Source organism: Anser cygnoides, chromosome 3, assembly GCF_040182565.1.
Source record: "Anser cygnoides isolate HZ-2024a breed goose chromosome 3, Taihu_goose_T2T_genome, whole genome shotgun sequence".
NCBI lineage: Eukaryota > Metazoa > Chordata > Aves > Anseriformes > Anatidae > Anser > Anser cygnoides.
In genome coordinates this window covers 26,853,733-26,869,951 of record NC_089875.1, presented here as the reverse complement: position 1 = coordinate 26,869,951, position 16,219 = coordinate 26,853,733, and the positions used below count along the sequence as shown (strand labels likewise).

Below are 16,219 nucleotides of genomic sequence, written 5' to 3'. Positions count from 1 at the left end.
CAGCAGGTCATCCCCCAGCCTGTACTGATATGTGTGGTTGTTCCTTCCCTGGTGCAGGACTCTACACTTGCTCTTATTAAACCTCATTTGGTTTCTTCCTGCCCATCTCTCCAGCCAGCCAGGTCTTGCTGAATGGCAGCACAGCCTTCTGGTGTGTCGGCCATTCCTCCCAGCTATGTGTCATCGATGTACTTGCTGAGGGCAGACACTATTCCCTCATCAAGGTCGTCAATGAAGATGTTGAACAAGACTGGACCCAGTACCGACCCCTGGGGGACGCTGCTAGTCACAGGTCTCCAGCCGGACTCTGTGCCACGGATCACCACCCTCTGAGCTCGGCCAGTCAGCCAGTTCTCAACCCACCTTACTGTCCGCTCCTCTATCCCACACTTTCTCAGCTTTGCTAGCAGGATGTCGTGGGAGACAGTATCAAAAGCCTTGCTAAAGTCAAGATAGATGACATCCACTGCTCTCCCCCACATCTACCTAGCTGGTAATGCCATCATAGAAGGCAACAAGGTTGGTCGAGCACGACTTCCCCTTGGTGAATCCATGTTGACTACTTCTCATAACATTCTTCTCTTCAAATTGCTTGGAGATGGTATCCAGAACAAGCTGTTCCAACACCTTTCCAGGGACAGAGGTGAGACTGACTGGCCTGTAGTTTCCCAGATCCTCCTTCTTGCCCTTCTTGAAGACCGGAGTGACATTGGCTATCCTCCAGTCTTCAGGCACCTCTTCTGTTCCAGGTCTCCAGGACCTTTCAAAGATGATATAGAGCAGTTCAGCGATCACCTTTGCCAACTCCCTTAGCACATATGGATGCATCCCATCAGGGTGCCCATAGATTTGTGTGCGTTGAGCCCACTCAGACACTCCTCACCACTCTCTCGTCAACCACGGGGGAGCCTGACTCTTTCAGTCAAATCTCTCTGTTATTAGAGAAAATATTAATGGGTATTTTTTAAGGTTGTTGCATCTGAAAAATTGGTACTTGCTATCTACTCGGGTCAGCCAGACTTTTCTTGTTCCATTATTTGCCATCTTTTTGAAGCTTGGAGAAGCAAACTTGCACTGCTGTATGATGGGACTAGAAGAAAGTCAGGGTGTCTGTGTACTGGGAATAGTACAGCAAGACTGTAGTATGTAAATATTTGACTTGAGAGAGCTATTCTGGCTTTACATATGTGCAGTCCTCCAGCGTTATTACCCAGCAACCTAGAATACACACCACCTTCCAGTTCATCTGTATTCCTTTCTCAGAGCTTACCTTTGTAACTATCACCATGGACTATACCTTGTTTTCTCCACATCCCTTCTGTAACATGTCCCACTCCCCTAAACTGAATCTGTGCCTCTTCTCTTCGCACCCATTTTTCTTATGAGGGGCACCCTCTTTGATTCCCATTTACCCAAGTCAGCTTCACCATCCTGACATCACTACTGACATCTCCACTTCTTTCCCCTAACTTTTTGATTAATACAAAAGACATAACGAAATTACCATGAGAAGGAGCACTGAGAAAAACTGTTAATTGATATTGCATTGGGCTTTCCAAGTACACTTGTTTAGGGTATAAAATGAAAATTATAAAATGAAGATGATTCATACTTTGAGGTTGGATGAGACACCATAATTTTATAATTAATTTAGTTCACATATTTTTCATCACTGTTTTTGATTACATTTATTTTCTAAGAAGTTTTTTTGGTAGTTTTTTAAAGGAAACATTTTGTAGAAGATGACAGAAATAGAGAAATTTATAGCAGCTCATTCACTGAGGATCTTGTAATCACGCATTGTACTACAGACATTGACAAATATATATATTTATATATACAAGGAGAATAAACTGTTTTGTTGACTTTAATAGAGAGATTTTATAACTGTTCCTGGAATTGCAATCACATTTCTGATGGTTTCTCCACTTTTTTTTTTTTTTTTACTTCTTTTTTTTTTTTTAATATTGGCTACCCTCCCCATTAGCAATAACGTGAAACTGTAAAAACTGGAATGTCCCCATTTTTAGTAAAGATTTTAATGATGCAGTGAGAGGAAGAAAAGTACAGTTTTAATCATGGTCGGAGAATGGTGCTTTATATGATGCCATTTCATTCCTTTCATTGTTCACAGATTACATAACAAAGAGCATGAGAATGAACATTCATTTAAATGGACTGTTCTGTAACTTCTTAGTTCTGATTCAGACCTTTCCCAAAATTAGATTTGCAACAGGCATTTATCTCCATTCTTTCTGCCCTTGCTGTAATGATTGTTCCACACTCTACCTACTATTACGGATCTCTTAGTATTTTTTCCATTTTTGTACTGCAAGAGGTCAGATTTCAGACTGTTGAGTACTTTTGACTCCTAAAGACCTAAGTGAATATTAAACGTTTACCTGTCAGATTAAAAAAAAAAAGACAAACAAACCTATTTTGAGGTTATTTTATCACCAGAAACAATATCACATAGGACTACCTTAGGTGTTAACAGTGTAAAAGTGCTGATTATTTCATAAAAAGTCATTACAGACCTTCAGCTGAAATAGGGATCTATCTCATTATCACTTAGGAAAAATGCATCATCTCACAAAATTCCCCTTAATAACAATGTGTACTATGGGGAGAAAAACAAACAAACAAAAAAAGCATTGAACACCAACTATTTCAAACTATCACAAGCTATTTCAAAGCTGTCATCTTCACCTGGATTAACTTTTGCCTTCTTCATCCAGCAGTGATACCCACATGCAGTCTGGGAGATGTGCAAAAACCCTTTGAGAATAGAGACGGGATGGTCTCCAGCAACAGAGCAGCAACCTGCTCTCCTGCCAAGATCTTACATGTGGACCTGATAATCAGGATGCCTCCTTTGGGCTTGAAATAATTATGACAACAACAAAACACTACCACAGCACAAGAACAGAACAGTGTGAGTTCATCAAACTTGCAGCTTTAAGAGCAGAACTACAGTTTGGGCTATGGAGTCACATAGGGATTTTAAGTTTCCAAAAAGCAATAGAAGCCCTGAAAACCTTCCAGGCAAAGTGATTTCTCACAGTACTTGTAGAAATTAAATGACAAACCTAGGCAGGAACAATACAAAGAATGGAAAATTTATACACAGTGATTTATTGTAGCCTTTTTAGAGACAGTTGTTATTTTTCCTACAAGTTTTCTCAGATATCTCACAATGAAATTAAAATATCTGTAGGGCAATTCTGTCTTCTGATTTGCTCTCAGACAATTGTTCATAGTTTTCTAAAAATACTTTGCAAGAATTTACACAACTCTGATTTTGCTAGTAGAATGTGCATCATATGATCAGAAAGACTATGCCAAAATCATAGTTGTTTAATGACTTGGCAGCTAGTATTTGTATTTTTTTTCTCTCTTCTTAGACTACCAAAGGCTGGCTGACTTTAGGAAGATCTGACCTCATTAACACTTTGCAACCTCATTTTCACTTTGCTTCTTCTGAAAAATACATATATTTTATAAATCCACAATATGAGCTACCGTTTCATACAAAAATGAACTACTTCAGCCTGTGATTTAATACTGCTGCCAGCTTTGCCTTTCTCAAGTCTTTGCCATGTTTCCCCCTCTAACTTCTCCAGCATATGCATAAAATCAATGTTACTCTTGGGAATTTTCTTTTCCTCTTCAACCAGAATATTCTCATAATTTGCCACTGAGTCATTAGAATCTTAATATAGGTTTACTTAAGATTTAAAAACTAGTTTTTCTACTTTTTTTGACTTATGTATAGCATTTCTCACATTTACACGGTATTTCTAAAGAGTATATGGATATTTTTATACAGTTTAGCTATTGGGGGTGAACACAGAAATAAGGAGATGCAAGTTAATGCACAAACCAAAAATATGTGCTCGTTTACTGGTTTGAATACAATCTATACAACATCAGATGCATCAGATTTTCTGTATGAAATCAATTTCCTGTAATTTGCAGTATGTCCATGGAAATTGCATGCAGTAAAAACAAAACAAAATAAAAAATTCTTCCACTGTAATGTACAGATTTGAATGAAACAGTAGATTTGTAAATTTTAGTTTCCCACTAAAATGTTTTTTTTCCTCCTCTTTCTTTTTTTCTTTCTTTTCTTTCCTTTTTCCTTTTTTTTTTTTTTTTTTTTAAATTCCTAATCTGAGCTTTATACAAGCAACTTAATCATTCTTCATATAAAACCTGGTCTCCAATTCTATTTGGCTGAAAACCCAAAGGATTACTAGCTGCAAGATTAGCTCTCTAGAGACCATCCTTTCTTCTACTTATCTATCAGTCTTGTAGGCAGTTCAGAAGACTGTGGGCAATTTAAAACTTGATATTAGCTATTTTTTTAAAAAATAAAAATGTGTGGCAGTCCTTTTAGAACTATTTGGGTTTTCTAATGTGAGCTCTGCTATTTTCTACAGCCAGAAAGTATCAGACATTGCTGGAGCTAAGTATAAGAGAGCATTTGAGAGAAAACGTTGTTTTTGTTTTTGTTTGTTTTGTGTTTGTTGTTTTTTTGTTTGTTTGTTTGTTTTAATTTCAAATACAGTCTGTAAAATGTATCCAAAGCTGACTAAAATGACATGCAAGATATTTACACCAGCCAAACCATGCTTTGAATGTTACCTGTTTTTTTTGCACTACTGTCATCTTTGTCCAGACATGTCACCTCTCAGTCTCTGCTTGGTAGGTTGTGCCTTCTCCTCCTTCTCAAGTCTCTTCCACAAGCTTTTGGTGAACCTGAGAGCTTTCAGTGAAGCTGGGTAGCTCTTTTCTGCTGGTCACCATCTGCTGAACCAGATGTTATTAAAAGTCCTGTACAACTCTGGATTTACATACGTGCTCATACGTTCATAGGCATAAAAACTACATGCCTTTTTCCAACAGCCTCTTGGAGGATTTAAGTCCCTTTTTATTAAAACAAAGCAACACAAAACCAAACTAAAAACCCCACAACTTTTGTCTGAGGGTGGTTACATTCTGAAGATAAAGATGGTGGATGTGACCGTATATAAACAAAAGTTTTCGTTATAGAGTTCATTGGATTTTTACCTTTTAGAGAGAATATTTTTGAAGTTTATGGCCAGACAGAAGAGAAATTTTTGGCACCTGGTTCTTCCCATGTCGCATATGTATGTCTGGAATTGTTTCACTGTACAGTAGGGACTCATTACACTTTAAGGGCTGCAGCTATATATTTGAGTCTGTCATATGCTGAGCTACCATGGAATCCAGGGGTTTCAGACAGGCTCTTCCTCAAGAAGAATCACACACTCCCTGAGAGTGGAAAAATGTTATCATCTGGCTCCAACTTGCTTCGTTCATCCCCGGCACGTGTCCCAGCTGTTGATACAATCACACACTGTGCAATGGCAAGGGCTACAAAAGAAAAGAAAGAATAGAATTGATTTTCTTTTCTCTTAAAATATGAGCATGAGAAAGTGTGTCAGTCAACTGCTGCATTATCTTAGATCTTGGGAAACGTATCTACTAGACAGTAATAAACAAAACAATAGGGAGTTAAGGAGCAGTGCAAAATTGATTCATCAGCAGCATGGCTTGAATGTCTGCAAATCCATCCCAAATCAATACCAGACTTCTATTTTGTGTGGCAATTAAAATCTATATTTTAAAAACAGAACAGATTCCATATTTCTGTTAAAAACAAGTAGTGAAAACATGGACCTGTGTGGTCCTTTTATCCCAAGAGTTACCCTCTGTCTGCCAAATGCCAGCAGTTGTAATTCGTGCACTGTTAATTAACAAAGTAACACCGGGAAAAAATGGACATAGTCCTTTTAAAGGACTATTTATATTAGCCTATAACATGAAGGGAAGTTCTTAGATTAGTCTATAAGCTCCTAGCAATATGCTATTATACTAAGCATGATTAATTCAGTTATCTCTTCTTTGTTAGTTTATCCATCTACAGTAATCAACAATTTTAATAGAAAAGGCAACCAGGATTTTTATTTTTTTTTTAATTCAGGAAAAGGTCATCTAGACCAAAAACATAATTGCATTTACTATAAGTCTCTTTTGTTCAGCGAAATATTTAGCTAGTTTAATCAAAATGCAAATTATATCACAACTGAGGAAAAAAAAAAAGACTAAAGAGCTAAATATTACAGGATTGCACAGAACTTGCTGCTAACAATTTATTTTGGAAGATCTCACTCTTAGAGATCAGCCTTATAAATCACGGACTACATTGCTGTGTGCTTTTCACGGCAACATCTCATGTCTGGAAGCAAACCTTTCCAAAGCTTCAGTGCTTGGCATATTGAATGCATGGGCCCCATAATTTTCCTGTACTCCTTGAGCACTGACCAAACAGTAATTCTCTCTGAATTTCTCTCTGGTGATGGTCATAGCATAAGAACACAGTAGAAGTGTTTAAATACAAGCAGTCTCCTTACCCAGAAGCTGATGGCTTCCATCTTGCAGTGGTGGCGTTGGCATCTGCTTGCCACAAAACATAGGTCATGATTTTTCACCTGTGCTTTCCTTGGTAGCTCCACATCGTCTCCCCTCTGCTTTTGTTAGTCATTGGATGAGTGTTCCGTTTTGTGTCCCAGCTGGTGTTTGTTCTGCCCTGTGTAACCAGACCATGGACTTGACAGCAGCTCAATTCTGTGTGTCCCATTGCATTTCATCACTTGTCACACAGAATCCCATCAGCACATCAGAGAGGCAGAATCTGGTCTTTACTTGGGTTCCTGCAGTGATCTCACAGCTTTTCCTGGAGAAATCAGTTCCACATGATTAGTTTCAACATATTTGTCTTGTTTCTGTATACTTTTACCAAAGTAAATAAAAGAATGAGGGAGGAAATATATGTTTCTGTGAATGTTAGACGCCCTTCTTCATTTTAACTCCAAGCCCTTCAGGCTTTCAAATGCTTGAGAGGTGAGGTTATGCTTGACAACAGAGCAATGTCTTTCTCTCTATTCTGGGCTCTTTCATTTTACAACTGAACTTTGGCATCTTAAAGCAAGATAGAAAAAAAAAATCTTTACAATCTGCATTAATAGTTCAAAAGAGTGGGAACACGAACAGGACTATTTGCCTGCCAAATCTACAATCAGGCTAACTGCCAAGGTAGGAATTTAAGGCAGGAATTTGAGGAATTTCATTCCTCAAGACCCATAACTGCTCCCAGAGGTCTGTGGCACTTGGACTGTGATGCCCTGGAAGGCGAGAGGGTGTAGGGTTTGCTTCTGGGGATGCACAGAGTGCCTACAATATGACAAGCCAGAGCTACAAAACTTGTAGTTCCTCAAGCCCTTCTGGGAACTCATTATTGCTCTGGCTCATCGGTGAGGCCTGATCTGATGGACTCAATGTACATCTGCTGTGTTGGACCTTGCAAGGAAAATGAACATGGTGTTCTGCTTTTATGAACTGGCTTCCATGCCAACAACTCCTCCACCTCCTTGCACCTCCATTTCTGTCATTCATCCTTGCCATCTCCTTTTTCTCTCTCTTGATTTTGCACCTCAGATATTAGCTCCAGCACGTCTGTGGTGAGCCACACCTGTAAGCAGTTTACTACATTTATTAGTCTCTTTTCTGGAGGTGGTTCAGCTTCACAGAGAGTATTTAAGTACGTCTTTGGACAGAGAATGATCTTGAGCGTGGTTAAAAGGCGAGAAAATTTATCTTTGGTCAGGAACCTGTCTCCCTGTTACTGCTCCACAGTCTTTTGTATTTTTACTCCTGTATCATTTAGATATTTTTTTAAGCCTGCACTGGAAAAGAAACTGAAATCCAGCCCTTGCTCTCCACATGCCCTGTAGTTTTCAGTCTGTGTTTACTCCATCTAAACTATTAAGAAGTCAGTCCACAGAAAGGGGAATCACATAAGTGAATCTCGATGAGCATCAGCTCAGAAATACAAACAGCCTAGCAGCTATTTTAGTCTGACAGGAACTGGGGATTTAAACCCACTCAGGCAGAAGTTCAGCTAGGAAGCCACCAGCGACCAGCCTCCACAGCATGCAGCTGGGTGAAGCTTTGCCATGAATTCAGCCTTCACTGAGTTACAGAGTGACCATGAAGTTACTAAGCCTGGCCTGAGTTCCGAGGGTGACAAAACCAAAATGCTGCTTTATACAGAGAAATTTTAGCTCAAGTAAAGACATTGGATGTTGTGGGACTATTGCCTTTATTGATTATATAAATGAGGTTTGCTATTGTATCTCCTACAAATAAAAATATATTTCGTTGTGCTAGGTACTCTAAAATGACCGTAGTCAACATTTTTGGTTCTGGTGGGTGTGCTTACATTTCAGTAAAGTAATTTTAAAACACCATGAATTTCACCTTTCTTCAGTAAAGCGTCACCTTTTGCTCTTGCAAGATTACTCAGAGCAAAAACTAGATTTTATCCCAAAAAATCACAACCTGATCACAATGCTTTGTCATATGTTTACTGCAGCACTAAGACAATTTAAACGTGACCACTTTCTCTTATGACGGTGATGCTTTGTGGTGATTTATAATTCATCATCTCTAATGGCAAGTAAATGTGTCTGTCACACTTTGTGTTCTGCCCCATTGGGACTGTAGGCAGGCAGGGTTTAAAACAGATCACTTGCGAAATATATGAGAAGGTCCAAATTCTGAAACTGTTCAAACTGGCTTCAAATAACTGCACCTGAAAGGAATGAAAAGTTTTTACCTTTGGTGTTTCCAGTTCTTCTTTTTTCTTCCTAGTAAACATTACTTAATTGGACTAAAGGGAGTGAAAAATGATTAATGTACACAGGTATCAGGTATTCTTATGCACTTGAAACCCAGTTTGCTCAAGAATGAGTTCCAATGGATGTTGTGTCTGTTCCAAGGGATCCAGCTGAACTCCTACTTACGTCGTTTAGCTTTGTCAAATCAAGCAAAAATACACAGTTTTATCAACAAAGAATCCTTGATCATAGATAGCCAAGGTTCTGAGCTGCTGTGATGATCTCTCACACATGGACTAACAATATGTCTCATTGTATAATTATAATATTTATAAAATTATTAATTTTGTTCAAGATCTAGGCTAACATTTCCCATGGTCCTGAGGGCAAAGACTTCATGCAAGGACAGCACTACAAGAGCTACAGACAGAGCACCCACAAGAAGCAGAGTAAGCAAAGAATACCTTCAGTAATTGTGTATTTGGGGGGATTGTATTCTCACTGACCCCATACAGAACGTTACCATGATAAGTCAAGGTTAACAGCAATATTTACATCCAAAATAGCAGTGTGGAAGATGATTCCATTTGCAAGGAACAAGAATGAACAAATGCAGCCATCAAAAACAATCTCTGGATGTAAACTTATACACTGGTTTGTAGGAAAGGACATTTGGACTGAATCCAGTGTAGTCTGCAAATATTTGAGCACATCTAGGGAATGAAAATATTATTTAGATATCAATTTAAAACACATTTAATACACAATTTTGGTGTAGAATAACATTTACCTTGGCAAATTAACAACATCTTTTTTTTATTATTATTATTATTAAGGATGAAGAGAGCTCTTTGCACTCAGTACAGAATGCATTCACCTGACAAACAGTTTTATCCTGACTGTCTCCTTTATTGTAGCAAAAGACCAGCCCCTGTTTTAGCTAACATTTAGAGAGTTGTATGTGATGGAAACTGGCCTCTTTTATAAATATCCTATTAGTAATAATTCTGGATTTAGTTTTAAGATTTGTTTCTCTGGCATATTTAGCTAATTTCAGTTGAAACCAATGGAAATTGAAAATCAGATCCTAAATAGGGAATGACAAAATGGAGTTGTAGGAAACATTGACTGCACATGAACCTGGAAGTGACATTGGCATATGAAACACATCTGCCAAATTTCCTCATTGAAATATTATGTTTGATAAGGATCATTTATGACAAATTTGTCATATTGCTGAAATTCTCCTTTGCAGCATAAATCCAAGAATGACAATTTAGTCAGATATAGCAATTTTGTAACATATACAATAACATATACATATACAATTCTGGAATCTTTAATATAATCTGAGGTTTTTTTCATCCTCAGGCATAACTTTTGACCATAACTCTTTGTAGGCCCCAGTTCTCTTGAGGTTCAAAATAACAAATAATCATAAAATAATATTCAACCACCTCAAATGTACCAGTCCATCAGGCCTAACACAGTTGTCATCTGGACATTAAAAGAGAATGATGAGTAGGAAATGATGTTCTCACTGCAAAACCAAAATCACAAAGCAGTCCTGTGCAGAGATGCCTGAGCTGGCTGAGCTCTCAGGAGATGCTATAGCTGCCAAGGGTTCTGCCTGATCCAAAACATTAGCTGTGCAGAGAAGGTCAGCAGAAAGGTTGGAGACTGTACGACACATGAGCTGATTGAACTAACACTGCATTTTGCCACCTAGACAAACAGAAGGATTCAAAAAGAAAGGCATCATGGCAAAACAAAGGAAACCTTTAAAATTGCGTTAGAATTTCCAGTAAAACGGATTCCTAATTCTTTTTCCATTGAAGGAGGACAATAATTGGACAAGCTAACTAAAGAGCTGAGCAAGAATTTTTAAAACGGATAGTTTTCTGGTTTTGTTTAGAGTCTGATAACAACTGGAGTGCTGTTGTATCTCAAAATTATGAACACAAATAAAATTGTTGGCATGAAAAGACCTGTGTCAGTATTTGAAAAATTGTAGGTGATATAGGCAGTCTTTCCTGACTTCAAGTAACAGGAAGGGTAGGGCTATTTGTTATTTTAAATCAACACCGTTACCAAAAATGTGCTGCCAGTTATTTCAAGTACTCTATAGTCACGTCAGAAACAAATCAGATTATTTGTTGGCAGCAATGTTCATTGAGCTTTATCTCCTTGTAATCCAGCTTGCAAATGGCTGTCAACAGCTTTGATTGTGCATATCTGATTGTTTTATGTAGCATTTGGCAAATCTAATTTAAAACCACAGATTGCTTGTAAGCCCTGTTTTCTTCAGATGTCATTGAGTAACACAATAACATCTGAAATTAAGTCTTATCTTTTCTTTAATGCTGCCTTCTGGGAACTGACAGAATATTATTGTAAAAATTGGACAAAAGAAAAAATCTGTAATTTGATTGGCCTTAAAAATGAAGACAGTTATTCTGCAAAGCCGCTACCATCTCTCATAGAAGCTACATCTATGAGTTGCACTGATGCTTGCTTCTCCTGTGCAGCTCCCTGGTCAAACTACATCAGAGAGTCTTGTCTGTCCTGCTTAAATAGTGACTTTATTACTGTTGTTGCATTTAAACCTTTCTAACTTCTGGGCCAAGTAAATGCTTGGGACGGCTGATGCACAGTTTCTTCATCTCAGTCTTATTACACCATAAAACCATTGGGTAACCTTCCTTCAACATAAGAAAAATCCCTTTACTAACTCAAGCAGGAGGAAAAAAATTCCTAAATCAAAATCATTTGCAGTGTTGCCTTGCCTATGCAATCTCTAGCATCCCAGTCTCCAGAACACAAGCGTGTGCCGGGGGTCTCCAGGACAGACACAGGAACAAAGCCTGGACAGTAAGAAATCTTGTTTTCATCCCAATTTATCTCAGCAGGCTTTTGGTGAATCAAATTATTTTCTCTAAATTTTACTAAGATTTTTACATTAGCTGTATCTTAAGTACATTCTATATTTTTATATTCATTGTGAATTAAGCTGATAAATAGGAATTTAGCTAACAGAAAATAGTAAGCCTTTGTGAGGACACAAGTAGGCACTGTGCAGTTTTAACATAACTAAATTTATGTAGATTACTATCCATATAGGTCAACTTTTTCAGTTAAACATTTACAAAGCTGTAGCCTATTGAAAGCAGTTTTTATTGATAGCCAGTTCTGAATGACAGTTGCTCTCTAGACTTAACATTTTACTTTGCTATTTCTTTCACACTTTGATTTGTTAAAATTCAAACTCAGCCCCCAGAACAGAAAATTAAAGTTTTCAAAGAAAACCCTTGAAGAGCCTTAAAATCCAAAGATATTAAAAATCCTGTTCATAAGGCCACTGGCAAGATTGCAGCTCTCGTTCCCAAATGTTTTCTTTATTCTAGAACTTCTAATTTAGCAAAAGCTCTGATAGTACAAAGTAAAATCTCTCCAGAATAGTTTATACCGTGACTAAACCTATGCAACACTATTTCTGGTGAACACAGAAAAAAATACACACCCTTGTTTATTCACTGCTACTTCTTCAAGATTTACACGCAAATGGGAACCAATAATAGGTACAGCCCATTGTTTTGACCTGTTGGGAGGTTTCATATACAGCCTGAGCAGTGCATGAATGCATTCACGATGTCTCTGGCTCGCTCCCAGCTCACATCCTGAGGGGATTCCTGCCTACATTTGTGTTGTGCAGACATATATTCCTCTACTCCTCCTCCCCACAGCACATCTGCCACCTGCTGTAATGCACACAAAAGAACAAGCAGTGGCCCACTCTAAGTAAAGCTTATGGCTTGTGTCCTTGACCTTGCTTGCTTTCCTAATAACAAAAACAATAATAATAAATTCATCTTGAACATTCCAGAACCTTCAGTTCAGTTACAAAAGTGAAATTGTTGTCTTTAAAATTTTCTCTATTTTTCCTTTTGTTTTAACCAGCCTTGCAGAACTCATCATAAAAAAAGACAAGGCACATGGGAAGCAGTTATTCCCTAGATAGAGTGGCACCTGGGACTTGTTTCGTACATCCAAATTCCCTTTGCATGTGTGTTTACAAACAGAATGAACCAACTTTTCAGTGTGGACTTTAGAACAAGTGTTTTCTCTATTGTATTCTAAAGATGAACGAGATCTTCTAGCCACATTTTATGATCTGTATTATTAACCTCAGAAACAATTTGTTAAGAACGATTTCAACTACCTGAATCTACCTCGATATGAAACTCAGCTTTGTACTTCAGAGAAAGAAAAGAATAAAATGTAATATGAACTCTTCTTATAACCCCTCCTATCTTCCCATATATCCATAATGTTTTCCTACAGACGCTTCAATATGGTAGCTGTTAGTCCATTTTACCTTAAAAACCTTGCCTCCCACCAGGCATTAAGGCTCTTTTCCAAGTATCTGATGCATAATTTTTTCCACGTCCGCTACCACCTCAGAGCTGTCTTTTCCTTAATATGTCCTCTGGAGGTGCTGCTGAATGCTCTGAGCTGAACCACAGCTCCTCAGGAACTGGCATTACCAAATCTGACAAGGTAAGGCTGTGGGAGAGGGAGAAAGGTCTCAGGTGGTGGCAAAGTACTTCAGCAAACAGATTTTGATCCTGATGAAACATGTGATGTTACAGATGTTACACCTCACAGTCACTGAGCACAAACCACTGAGCAGTTTCCTAAAGCAGCTCTGGGGATGAACACCCGTTCCCAAAGTCCTGTGGTGCACGATCAGCATTTTCACACAGATTTTAGCACAGTACATTCATCATAGGGTAGGAACCCCCACAAGTGCAATAGAGGGTCAAACGCTGCTTACTGTTACACTGACGTGATGATTAATACCTGCAATGACCACAGTCGATTCACACTTAATTTACAAATAAAAAAATAGCTGAAGACATGGCCAGCAGGATTTAATCCTGCTGGAGCATAACAGCTTTGGCAGGTTTGTACTGATGTCAGCAGGAGCATGCAGCATTTGGGACCTCACTCTTTTAATAATGTCTGCAGGTCCCTGGAAAGTTTGCTTTAAAAAAAAAAAGAAGTGTCTTCATTTACTGACTGTGGTATTTTCTTAACCACCCACACAGTGGCTAAAACTATGTATCAGCACTGAGAGGCAGAAAATAACATGCTTTTCTGAAAACCTTGTCTTTTTTTTTTTTTTTTCACTCTACTACAAGATCTGTTTGTAATCTCAGTCTTTTTTTACATAAGCTACTGAAGTTGGGGTTCTTGGATTTATCTCCTAATTCACATAGCCTCTGAAGTCTCCTTTTACCTGTGCTTCTGACCCACCTGATCTCTCTGATCAAGATGAGCTGGGCTCTCAGCCCTACCCAGTCCTCTGGGCTGATTTTGCATATGTCTTCCACCTTCAGCCTGTTGCAACCACCCATGGCAGAAAACCTGGACATCAGTAAAACCTTTGTGCCTCTGTCTTGTAAATGTTGACCTGAATTTTCTTCTGAGAAGTTGTGATGTTTTTGCACTGCTTCTTCCTTGGTCTTTATCTGTTAGATCAATGCATTCTTTAAGAAAATCTTCCTTTCACTTCCTAGATGACATACAGAGTTCATAAAGTTGTTATATCTGACAATCCTTATTTCAGCTTTTACACACTGGCAACCTTTCTGGCACAGAAAAGACTCAGGAGACTTTTTTCTGCCTCAGAAACCTTCCAACAAGAGGAGGAATGTACTTAAGTGTGTTTTCTAGAAGTCTCTACTTTGTACAAAGATGAAGCCATACCTCATTCCTCACATTCCCTTAGTTTTATTGTAATTGTGAATAAAGTGGGCTGCAAATGTCTTTACAATTGTTTTATATTACTTGGATAGATAATTTTCTGGTCGTGCCAACAAATGCATGCTTAGCCTTCAACCAGGGAAAAAATAATACACATTTCTAGCCATAATTGTGTGCAGGTGAAAGAACAAGAATAAAATTTTGATAGCCAAACTGAGTTCCCTGGAAAATCGAGACCTTAACTCTTCTCACCCTGAAAAATAAAAAGAGAAGTTTCAGATGTCACTTTCAGGATGAAATAAATATATTTTCATTTTCTGTATGACTCAAGAAATTTTTGTTTGGGACTGAGAACTCCACAGTTAGCAGGGAAGGAAAAACTTCTAGTCCACATTGTTCAGGGCTGTAGCTTAGCCCTTTGGAAACAGTGCATCTTGCCCTTGCCACAGTACAAGGAACATTGCCCTTGTCCTTGGAAATGCCAGCCAAGTTCCCAAGACATGTACAAAGAAGAAAGCACCCTAGAGTTGCTTATTCTGCCCGAGCACCTTCTGTAGCACTGATCTGCTGAGGTCTTGCCTAGACTGTATGCACATGGGATCATTTCTGTCTATCTCACAGTAATTGCTGTGGTATGTTGGAATAAGAACTCATCATATGGTTAAGTTCAGATGTCCTGGTCTTAGATTTCCATACATTCCAATACTCATGTCTCAGCACTGCAGGGGAGAGAAAAAAAGGTCAAAAAATCACAGTCTCTGATGTGCTAAATGTCAGCATACAGTTAAAGTATGTCCCCAGGTGCTCATAGTTTGCAAACTTGGAAATGTCCCTTATTGGCACCACAGTGGCAACATTACAGGATAATTCTCAATAATATTCATCATTCCACTAGTCTATCACTGAATTATATCTCCATATGTATCTCTGTTTTATCTGTGAATAACAGTAAAACTGTTCATGGGACTTATGTCCACAGTTCTGACACTTAAAAATACCTAATATTACTATCACTATAATTGCTGCAAAATGCACTATATTTTTTTAAATGAAAATGGATAGACATGTAGATGTTCCTTTTCTGTTGGAATAATCATCATCATATCCAAATGCTCATTTATCTTTTTAATCATTAATAAAAGGAATCTATGTAGAAAGCTTCTTATGAAATGTCTTTAGAGTCTTATATCTAAAGAGAGAGAGATATCATCTTCATCTGCACTATATTGACACTTTCTGGTTCTGGCAAAAAAAAAAAAAAATGTACAGCAAATGAAAATAGAATTTAGTTTAAAATATTTCAGTGACCAAATCAAACCTTAGGAGATTAATGTTTCTATGTAATGACATATGGATATTCCCTCAAATGGATATGACATTTGGGTACACTAGATATTATTTGAATAAAAACAACAACAACAACAAAACATTATATTTAAATCTTATTTCTTGACTGGTTGCCCTTAAGGGGAAAAAAAAGTACATAAAAAAAGGTAGTTCTAAAATTTCATTATACTCAAAATACAGTTTCCTAGCTGGAGAGAATGAAAAAAGATAAATAATTTCCAGCCCATGATTTATTCTGTGCTTATCAGTAGAGTAAGAGAGAGATGGGGCTCATTCCAAGGCAGGGCTGCCTAATTAACACCTCTCACCTCTGACAGTCACTGCCTGGGAGCTGACATCCCTAAACACTTCTCCCGCTGTCCCTTGTAACAGAAACAGAACACGCCTTTTCCCCACTGCCT

At 38.0% G+C, this 16,219-nt stretch overlaps 1 long non-coding RNA gene across 2 annotated transcripts in view; it reads right to left on the bottom strand.

The window, feature by feature from the left end:
• Positions 1 to 16,219, bottom strand: part of LOC106031637 (uncharacterized) — a 69,867-nt gene that overhangs the window by 39,400 nt on the left and 14,248 nt on the right. For both annotated transcript variants that reach the window (XR_010830140.1, XR_010830141.1), the window contains 2 exons: positions 6,441 to 6,763; positions 4,648 to 5,400 (listed from right to left, as the gene is read on the bottom strand). This is a non-coding gene — a long non-coding RNA (uncharacterized lncRNA). The remainder of the gene's footprint in view (positions 1 to 4,647; positions 5,401 to 6,440; positions 6,764 to 16,219) is intronic.